The sequence below is a fragment of the Aphis gossypii genome, chromosome 2, assembly GCF_020184175.1.
Source record: "Aphis gossypii isolate Hap1 chromosome 2, ASM2018417v2, whole genome shotgun sequence".
NCBI lineage: Eukaryota > Metazoa > Arthropoda > Insecta > Hemiptera > Aphididae > Aphis > Aphis gossypii.
Genome location: NC_065531.1, coordinates 1046694 through 1058797, shown reverse-complemented (window position 1 = coordinate 1058797; position 12104 = coordinate 1046694). Strand labels below are relative to the sequence as shown.

The 12104-nt window shown below is 25.7% G+C and overlaps 1 protein-coding gene across 1 annotated transcript in view; it reads right to left on the bottom strand.

Annotated features, from left to right (window-relative positions):
* The window catches only part of LOC114132735 (L-xylulose reductase-like), a 34488-nt gene extending 24759 nt beyond the window's left edge, over positions 1-9729 (bottom strand). The window contains exon 1 of the mRNA XM_027998281.2: positions 9442-9729. The gene's annotated coding sequence lies outside the window, so the exon portion shown is untranslated. The remainder of the gene's footprint in view (positions 1-9441) is intronic.
* Between the last annotated feature and the right edge of the window lie 2375 nt (positions 9730-12104).

The following is a 12104-nucleotide window of genomic DNA, read 5'->3' as shown; positions in this document are numbered from 1 at the left end:
AAAAAATATTGTTAACTATTAATTTTTATATAACAATAAACATAAATATCTTCATCGTCAAATAATCGTCACGTTTTAAATAATATGTGTTATAGGAATATTTGAAGATACGTATCACGCAGCAATATTCTGAACTATCTTAAAGTACGTTGATGTCAGTATTCAGTATTGGATATGTATGTGAAATACGTGATAACCGATTTCAAGTACTATATTTTAAAATGTTAACTAAAATGATTATTGATTTTTTTCACATTTTCGCCAATTTTGTAGCACGCTCTGTATTCTGCGGCGATGCGTAAACGTCAAGGATTCAGGGTACCGGATCAAGTTTTACGAGCGTTTTGTACCAAATTTCTACACGAGATCGGTCCCTAAGCTCATTGTGTAAGCGTTCCGCATATATTATACAGAAGAAAAAAGTAGCATAATAACAAAAATATAAACAAAAAATAAAACTCATATACTTGTATGTCACTGTGGTTCTTATTGTACTATACCTATAGGATAATATGTGTCGAGGTATCGTATTGTTCACTATTATAATTTATATATAATATACACAGAAACTCATTGTAAAACTGCGCTGACCGTTCGTTGCACAATTTTGTCTGCCTTATTCGTCGTGAGCTATAAAAATTATTGCTATTCGCGGGCCTAGTTCACGAGTACGTGCGGCTCTCCAGGGCCTCGTTATGCGCAGAAATATACGTGTACACTGTACATGTACAACATTATATATATATATATATATTATATATATACACACCAAGGTGGTGGTTGATAGTGGTTGCGGCTACGGGTATTTTTGACGGTGTTGGCCGCCGTAGGGGTGTGGAAATGGAAACGATCAGGGTGACTTGACACGCGGGGTGTTATAAAACCTCTAAGGATATTTTCCCGTGTAAAACAATGAACCTTGTCCTTGTCAACTGGCGGAAAACAGGATATTTGGAGTGTATACTCTCGCAGACGGACGGACAAATAGATAAAAAGGAAAAGAAAAGTGAGAAACAGAATGTCCTCGTGGGTACGAGAGAAAGATAGTTAGAGTGTTAGAGAGAGATGGAGAGATAAAGAGAGTGAATGACTGAACGCAGTGGGAAATTCCTTTGGGTAATTTAATATCCTTTGGTAAGTTTGGACCTTTTGTAGACAATTCTCCGCTTCAGGCCCACTACTACCACCACCATCACCATACCACCACTGTTGTCTACCCAAAGACCATTCCCACTCACCAAACATTACCGAAATGCAACCATCCAACTACCCAACCACCGCAATTGGCTTTATGCGACTACAATGCTACATATATATTATATATGCATATAGCCATAGATGTTTCATGTACAGTCGCTATTCATAATTAAATATACATTTTTCCCGGACTCCAATATTAGTTGTTATGTATGTATTTATCACGCGAACAAATTAATTTTACTGACAGCATAGTGTACCAGAAAGTCAAATTCCAAGAAATTTAATTCCTGCAGTCTTGTCACTCATTAAAACTTATGTCAAGTAAAGTGGATATCATTGAGATGCCGAAAAACTCATTTAACCACTCTTAGATTAATTTATTGCCGTAAAATGTTATTAAATTCATTATCTTATTTTTTTTATTAATTTGACAGGTTAATCGATCGCTTGTATAATTGCTGAAATTATACAAATGAAGATACTCTATAATTTAATAATTCACTTTCTTTTTTTTACTTTAAAAAATACCTAAAAAACGAGAACCACTAAATGATATATAATATAATATTATATTATATTATATTGAATTTTTAAGAAAAAAATAAGTTATTCGTTTAAAAGCTATTAAGAATGTCCAATGTGATGTTTAAAAAAAGAGCTGCTACTTTAATTGTGATCGAAACACTCAATGTTTGGGTTTTGCAGTATGTCTAAAAATATAATGAAAATTATCTTAGACATTTTTATTTTTTCGAATTATCAAATCTAATAAATTATAAATCATGAACGAACGTTTATCACAGATAACATTATGGATTTTATGTGAAAACATGAAGAAAATTACTCAAAAATGTGATCAAAAATTGATCATTTAAATTAAATTTGTTAAATTAATAATTACAATGGAAGTAAAAACAATACTAATTTTAATGATTGAAATAATAATTCAAGCATTTTACTAAAATATATTTTGTTGATATTTTAACAGTTAAAATTATGGCTTAAGTAATTTTTCTTAGATAAAATAAAAACAATGATTTAAAAAAGAAACAAGTATTACTTAAAGCTTAATGATTTTTCCTTACAAAATAATGTATTCTGTACTTTATAAAATTATTTAAATTAACTGATTTGAAATTTTTAACTAATCTAATGCATTTATCATATGACTTAAAAATTATAAAACAATGAACCATGGACATTAAAAATTTTATTTTAGAAATCACCTAAATAAAAACTATTACCATTAAATTAATAATAACAGATATTATGAATAAATAGTAAATACTATCAGTAACATCAAAAATCTATATAATTTAAGTATTTAAATCATCTTTTATTAATATTTTATATTGTTCCATTTTTCTCAGTTCGGCTCAACAGACACGCTATAAATAAATACTATTCAAATACACTTCATTTTATAAACATAATTACCTACTCACAATGAATCACGATTTATAAAAATGTTATTTTAATATAAAATTTAAATTGATGTAATCATATTGTGGCGTTGTCAACACGTCATAAATTAATTTTTTGTGCTAAAAACTCACAAATAAAAATTGAAATAGTGTATAGAATCTGTTATTTCATATATTTAAGGGATCAGAAGTGATGATTTTCTGTTTTTGTTAGATGTTTTCATTCCAAATGTATCTATTGTATTAAACTTGATATCGACTTTTCCACATTTTTGACTTCATACCTCTCGACTTTAAAAAGAGTTATTAAAAAAAATGATTTTTTTAAAATTTAAAACGTTTGTGTATTTCAATTTGTAAAGAATTTGAAATAAACAAAGGTAGACAACTAAATACCATTCTGCTATATATTAGATGTATGTCTACTAAATTACAATTATGGGTGTGTTAAATTTGAATTCAATTATACGTATCATACTTAAAAATGATTCCGAGCGAAGATGCCAGAGTAACCGTCATTCTTTATCACTAAGAATATTTTATGATCATAATATGTTTATTTATATATACAAAGTTATTAAAATATATATTTTATTTTGAGTATTATGATAAGTTGAAATAATTTTTTTTCAAAATATTGCATTTATTATATTATTAGGAAGTATTTAATTATTATAATAATATATATTTATATTTTATACTATACATATTTTCTATATTATATCAATTTATAAACTGAAAAATGAATTACAATTTTCTTGTAAATACCGTAAAATGATCAAAATAAATTATATTTTAAAATAAATCATTGATGTTATTGTGTATAGTAAAAATTATAAGGATATAATATACGTAAAAGTTACATTTATTCTTTCTTGTCATTGTGGAATAAATTATGAAGTATGTAAAAAACTAAAAATACCAACAATAAACAGTATATAAATGATAGAGTATTATAAAATCGACTATTTTAATTAATATTTATAACACCTAATTAGGGAAAAATATTTAGGAAAAAATTATTTTAAACTATTCGTTGGTAAGTTATACATAAATAAAATAAATCTTTATAGTAGTTGACTTATCTTGTTTCTAATAATTAAAAATACGCAATAAAAATGAAAACATGACAAATTATTAGAAATTAGGGTTTGTTTTTAAATATAATAAATTATGTTGATAAAAATTCTTACCGGATATATTATAGTATATGAATGATGATCAGTTGACGAGAATATCGAGAGTGTAAAACCAAAAGAAATATGTTATTATTGTGTTTGCTTGTGTGATCAATATAAATTATAATAAGAATAATTTATACAAATCGGTTTATCTTCTACTACACTATTGCACTTAACTATAGTAACTACTGCAAGAAGTAAGGAATATTTTGTGGACGATATAATATTATAATTACTATTATCCATCCAATGTCATTAACTATCGTTATGTAAATTGAATTTACATGGTTTCACTATGCTATTATAAACACATTAATTGTGTATTTAATATACACATATATATAATATACTATTAATATATATTAAGTACATTATAATTTTTTAGTTTTTTTAATGTTCATATTGTTTTTATTTTGTTGTCGAACAACACAATTTTATCGGTTTAAATAAAGTCCAATGGTATGATTGCAGCTATTGTAGGGCTGATTGTATTTTTTTCTAAAATTTGTTTCTCTTCTTGGTTATACTAATGGTTATTACTCTAGGTTTTTGATAAATATTCATATCAATATTTATCTAACAATCTACTCATAATAGCATGTAAATACGTTTAAGATTATAATATGGCGTGTTTTATATATTGTTATTGCAATGTCTTGTTCATATCATAGGATGACTATAAATTAAAAATAAAGATTAACCGTAAACCCATTATTATAATAATTATTTATAAATACAATATAAAGACGACGACTTATACTTGTACAATTGTACATAAATGTTTAATTAACGTAGGTGGCTTAATGCGCAAGTATGAAGTATTTTGTGTGGAACAAAGTTTTCTCGAGATGTTGCGAAATCGTTTAATCTCCCGTCGGCGATGCCCCCATTTTGTATGTACATTAAACACGCACAACAAGTGCATTTTATTTTTTAAGTTTATTACGTAATAACATATATGGTACCGAGAATGTAGTTTTATTAAAATCTCGTTGAGTTAAAAAAAATTTTCCTATAGTGTCGTTTGTGTATGGTTTCTCTTTTAAGTCACTTACGCTATATTAAGTTATAAGTATTATCCTGCAATACCTATAATATATTATATAATATTTTTATTGTACTCTTTTTTTTTGAATATTAAATGAAAAAAGAAAAATCGGGGGAGTGGCACTGTTGTATATTAATACTATTGTATTATATCTATCGTTATTGACTATATTATATATAAATGAATACGAAGAAAATTAATTTATGATTTTGATGAATTTCATCAACGAATTATATTTTATTACAATAACAAAAAATAGTTTCATCAAATCATTACCATATAAAACATAAAACCAATAGTAGTTATAACAATTTTATTGTACATTTTTTCCAACAACAATTTTTTTAAAGAGTTTTTTGTCAATTTTAAGATGAATAGAAAAATGCTTAATTAATTATATATTAGATAAAGTACATGTGTCAAGAAAAAAATTATCATACTTTAACTACTACAATTTATAGTATCTATGTTTTTTCTTTGTTAATCAAAAACAGCAATGCATATTTTGTAGAATAAATAATAAATAATTATCAAGTTTTTTGTACAATATATAACCACTGTTTAACTAAAAAAGCTTTTAAATGTTTATACATAAAAAAAATTATCATGGTACTGACTAGTTCACAACTGTTTTTGAGTTATTTTCAATAAAACCTAGTTTATAGTTTCAAATCTATTAGATAGGTATAAAAATTAAAAGAAATTTCAACTAAAATAATTAAAATGATTATTGAACATTTCGTTGTTTGAATTTTATCAACATTTTAAATTTAAACAATTTCCAAAAAAAAAAAAAATTGTATTGTCCAATAATTTTTAGTTGCTGTAAGAAAAACTCGTGAGAATACTTTTGTTAGATGTTAAAGATTTTCATTTTTTCTTAATTTGTTTATTATTTTCTTAAGTATACTGGTAGAGTCAGTAAATCAGTTAGTCTTAAATCATTATAAAAATTTCACTTAAATTTATAGATTCATTCAAAATCTTTAGTTACTGTGAACTTGCATCCAAATCACTTCCTGGGAATTCTGCTTTTTGAATTAACTGAAAATGACATTGAGATTATATTAAATGGTTAACGGTTAAATAAGCATTTATAATAAATTTACAAAAATAATCTTTAAATAAAAAAAATATTTTATGTTGGGTTTACTGGATGGCCTCCCCTTGCTGTGTATGTTATTGCTGTATTTTTTATTTTTGTGTAAATTTATACTTTTGATCTATCCTTTTTTTTTTACTATAAAAATTAAAGTGTCTTTAAAAAAGTTTATAATAAAAAAATATATTTCAAATCATAGAAATATTGAATGAATATTGTTGAATTATATATGTTTATACCTACGTCATATTCGAGAATTATATATCCTTAATCTTCAAATCATAAAAAAGTTCAAGGGTGTGGTAACCTAGCGTATGTACCATTTTAAGAGTATATATTATCAGACAGTGCAAAAGAAAAATCATTATTTTTCATCCATCGCTATATATAAATATTAATAACAATTCGTTTTAAAAGCTTTTAACGCGATTGTTTTAAAGTAGAAAATATTAACTTTTAAAAAGCGTTGCGTGTAGTAATAGACGACTTTTTTTCCCGCGCTATGGGTCAAAAATATCGTTGAAATTTATAACGAAAAAGGACCATATAATAAAAACACAACTATTTCAGAACAAACTAGATAATATTTATTGTTGCGTTTTCCATTAGTAAATTATACCATATCAATATAATGTAATTGTTTAGTTAAGAAAAATTATCCCAACTAATTGTTGTATATTGCCTCTATAGTCTATCACACTGTTGTAGTTTTTATCTATTACTTATAAATATCCGATAAAATATAATAATTATTCTGTTGACATAATTTCTTATATTTAATATTTTTTTTATTGTGAAACTAACTAAAAATTCATGAGATTCGACGACCCATATTTCAATGTATTAAGAGAAGTATTATAATTTATTATCATAAATCATAATACGCGAAAAAAGTTTTGTATACATTTAACTTGCAATAATTTGAGCATATTGTTTAATGTTCCGAGAAAAAATAAAGATATGTTGTTTAACAACGATGTTTTCTTCTATATCAATACTTTTTTGTGGGCTATGAAAAAATACCACGTATCTATCGATCGGAAATAGTTGGTACTTTTATATTTCAAGTGTTTAAATAATCTTTAAATTTTCCATAAAATTGGGTTCAGGATATATATATTTTTTTTATAGCGTAATGAATATTAATTTTTATATATATTAAATTACAAATTTGTACCCAGTAAGTACTTACATAAATATTGTGTTAGACAAATAATATTTTAAAATATTCAATAAATTTTTTATTATGTTTCCTAATTTCAATATAAGCCATACGTTTTATTTGTAAATTTTTTAACTATTATTGTTTATCGACAACATTATTTTTGTATTCATATGAAATTGATTATTAAAAAAAAAAAAAAAAAACCCAAAGTAACGTAAATTCGAATTACGGATACTATCTCAAACACGGATTTTGAAACTGAATTATTTGAACTTTGGATCGATGGATCGTTTGGAATTTTCATCGCCATAATATATATATATATATATATAGGAATATTCAAAACTCTCAGAAAAGTGCAAGCAGTTTAAGATATAAGGTTTAAGGTTCAAGTTTTATTTTCTTTAAATTATGCTGGTCCCATTGGTTGGAGCCCATACAATTTTTCGTTAAATCCGGTTAAACGTTAGTATTTTCTTTATAATATACGTCTTATACGTATAAAAGTATATATTTATATATTATGAAGTTTGTTGCTGCTCATAATTTTTTTCACAAGACGGGGTAGGATATGGATATTATGAGATATTTTTATAATATAAACAAATTTTCTTTGATTAAAAAAAAGATGGATGTATTACTAAAAATATTTTAAAGATATTAAACTATTACATTGTATACATTTCAAAAATAGTTTGAGTAACAACATTTTGATAAAACTTTGCACAAAACTCTTATTTCAGAAAATGTATTATATAGATAGATGATAAACCTTTTTTTTTAAATTTCTTATGAAATTAATTTTTTTAAGAATAACAAATATTAATTTTTCAGAAAATTAATTTGAAGAATTCAATTTACATAGAACTATTTTTGGAACAACATTAACAAGAATGGTGAAAACTAATTCATAAAATGTATCTATTGCCAAATTCTCATCACTACATTCAAATAATACGTATGACCAATTTAGGTTATTGAACAATCTTGTTAGGAATCCATAATTTGCTCTATTAAAATTATATTTTTTATTAAGTTGCAACACATAACATGATTAGTTATTACTTATTATACTCGCATGTCCAGTTTGATCCATTCTTTTTTTCACATCGTGGAATTTGCTTTATATCCGATAACACATTGTTGTTTACTACAATCATGTATAACACTGATGCAGAACTAATGCATAGAGTGTATTAGGTTAGAGTGTATATTTTTTTTTATTGTTTATATGATATAATTATAATCTGTTTGTTTAGGAACAATGAGAATATGAGATAGTAGTTACTTATGTGAACAATTTGATGAGAGGATTCACCCATTGATAACACAATTATTATTTTTTACATTAAATTCAAATTTTAACACGTGATAGATAATCACGATATGGTCTGTATGATGAACGAATAATACAAAGCGACTTCATAATAATGTAAAATAATACATCATATTAAATTTATTATTTGTTATATACTTACAAAAGGTTGTCATACGTTCCACACTAGTACGCAATTACTCGAATATATCGTAATAATATATAAAATATAGTAAATATACATATACTATACAGTCCTAAACTCATAAAGGTTGAACAGACAAAACTGTATTTTGCTATAAAAATAATTGTTCATGGACTGTGAGGAGTATATACAAATACAGTGATCACTCGCATTAATTCTGCAGATATCTGATAAGAATAGAAACTTTTGGACAAACAAATCGCTGGACTAGTGGTTTTTTAGTTTTACGAAAACTTTATTTTTTAATTAACACCAAAAATAAAAATAATATTAAATGAACTGTATATGTTAGAATTTATATGGTTTATTATAGTATAGGCTATAGATTAAAAGACGCGTAGTTTCTATAGTCAGTGGATAAACTTATATTGGTACTTTTACGTATTATAGTTTCTGAAGTGATGCCGAAGTTGTAGTTATCGTGTCTAAACATAAATACGATATTTCATAGTCTTCAAAACTTAGTTTGACCGCCAAATTCTAACTTAACCATTGATTTCACTTTAGCTAATTACATAAGTTATGTAAATTTAATGAAATTAAAAAAAAAAAAACTAGATGTTGGTAAAATATAAATAAATCCGTAGTCTTACAGCAGTTATTTTCAACAAGATATTAATAGCTGGATTTTATAAACTCATATTTTGTGTTTGTTGCATCATATTGTAATCATATAATAATTTAAAATTACTGTCGAAGAGAGGCTAAACTATAATATGAATAATAAGCTGTCTAGTTATTATCCCTTTATGTACAAAGAACATGTAAATAAAATATATAGGTGACTGATGTATGTCTTACCTAGTTACTCCGCTCCGGACATGGCATAACCTGGCGTAAGCCTGTTCTTGGTCCATTTGATCACATTAATGTATAATATAAGATTTCTTACATCGCTGGAAGTGTAGATGTTCCAAATACACTCGCACAACACTTATTTTTGCAGAATTTTGTCACACTACATAACGCCATTATTATATTAAAATAAATTACACGCACTCGCAGATGGTGACGAGAAAACAGTATTTTCAGAAAATAGTTTGTGGAAAATACATGCACGCGATCGTCAGACTCGTTTAACGATGTAATACCGACTGACGTACGTCTAATGTTTGACGTAAAATATCGCGGTTGCCAGTCGTACGAGTCCATTTACGATATTATTTAAGGCTATTGGGTGTACAGCTCGTATACCGTCGCCTTGTCAGAGTATTACATACAGAGTACAGATAAATATAATTTATATCTGTAGTTTTACCATTCAGCTGCGTATCTCGACGTTTTTAAGGAGAGTAAAAATATCGTTGTGCTGTGTAAAATTTTTTTTTCTAATTGGCTTACAAATTGTAGTTGTAAAAATGCAATCGTATCTTATTCAATACAATATCATGAATATCACAAAGTTGAATATATTCAATTTTTTGCCGTGTTGTTACATTCTAGTTAGACTGTTCACTGATAAATAGCGACAATAATATATTGGTAGGATAATATGGTAATGGTTGTGCCCAGTTGGTTATATATGACTAGGAATGTTCAAAAGAACGCATTACGAAAGATAGTAGTAACATTTGTGTTATGAACCCCTTTTTAAAAGCGTTATTTCACTTCTGCTGTATTCATGTAACCGTTGAAACATTACTCTTCGATTGGTCAATTCAAGTTATCAAACAATTTACACTATAGAGTATAGGTTATCTAACCTACTATACCATTGAGCTGAAATACTTATAGTATTCCAACTCAACCGACGCGCGAGTTAGACCAGTTTCTTGTGTAAAGCAACTGTGATCAAAAACGTCAACAATATTAAAAAGCAGGTAAGTGGGTACCGCTCTGTTGTACATTAGGTGACGTGTGGATCATTATTATATATTATAGGAGTGTTAAATTTGAATCTAATGATAGGTATCATTGTTTACGAAAAACGATTTTGAACGAAGATAATTTGTCAGCCTAGGATATAATTTCCAGTGGTTGGTGAAAAAGGTAGTTTATGTTTTAATGGACTGAATATACCAAAATTTAATTGTAAGCTAAACTTATGAAAAATCTTGTATTGAATTTTCAACTCTTAGCTACTTATACAAAAATTTTTATGAATTATACCTATAAAATAATTTGCAAATATTCATGGTTTTGACGAATTTTTGTCAACATTTGAGTTTCAAATGCTAACAAAAAAAAAATGTGCCTATGTATTCTTATAATTTTTTAATCACTATAGGAAAAGGTTAAGAAGAACTTTGTATGACATTTTCAAGTATTTTGACTGGGCCAAAAAAATTTTATTGACACTTAAAAAAAAAATGTTTAGAAAAATCGAAAATTTAAGTTGTTTATAAATAGCTCAAAGAAGTCAAAATATTTTGAAAATTTAGCTATGTATTAATAAAAATAATATAAACATGTGGTGAAAATTTCAAGTATTTACAGTGATTAGTTTTTGAGTTACAACCATATAAAAAATTAATTTGGTCGAAAACTGGTTTTGCGTAAAAATTCCCGTTTTTCCGTCACTTATTTTTGTTTTTCTCGATTTTTTTTGAAAACTATTAGAAAATTCTTACTTTTGACCTCTATAATGTACCAAGGAAATTAAATTTTCTATCGGAAACTAACCTCAAAGTTTGAAATTGAAGCATTATTTTGACTAGTTACGTTGTACACAGACATAAAAAAAAATAAATAATAATAAACGCACGTCATTGTAGAATCAATACATTTATCACTCCGTTTAGAATCTAAAATATATTATAATCTATAACTAAATATACTATTTGAATAATTATTATAGTTTTTAATAGATTGTCTAAATACTTATTGTTAACAATAGGTTATGTTAGGTTAGATAATATAATTTGTCAATTAATTATTAAACTACTTATGAAAAATCTTATTTTTATTCCAGTTATTGCTGATAATATCACATTTTATTTAAGTTACATTACAACTAATAATTTTATGTTAACAAGATTTTTATGTATTTTAACCTAGAATATTAAAACCACAAATAAACATCGTCGTGACATGGTGGTTTTAATAGAATAGTAACTTAACATTCAACCGCAATAACACAAATCAAGTTTTCCAAAAAATAATAACCTGCGGTTGGCTGAATCTTGTGATTAGTATAATTTATCTAACCTATACTATTTAATGATGTTATCAAAGTACCTATATTTCGTATATCAGAAAGTTCTGAGTAGGTATCATTGAATCCTACTCAACGTATATTTAAATTAATTACTATTTACTATTTATAGAATCCGTCAATACAAACACTCCAATATCTTCATCATATACATTTATCGCTCAGTTAAAAATTTTAAATAACATAAAATAATGCTTTTTAATAAAGTTTTATAGTAACATATTATAGAAAGAATCGAAATCTCATATGATTAATTAATTAATTAAATTAATGATAATATGAAAGCAACATAATATTATTTAAAAATCGA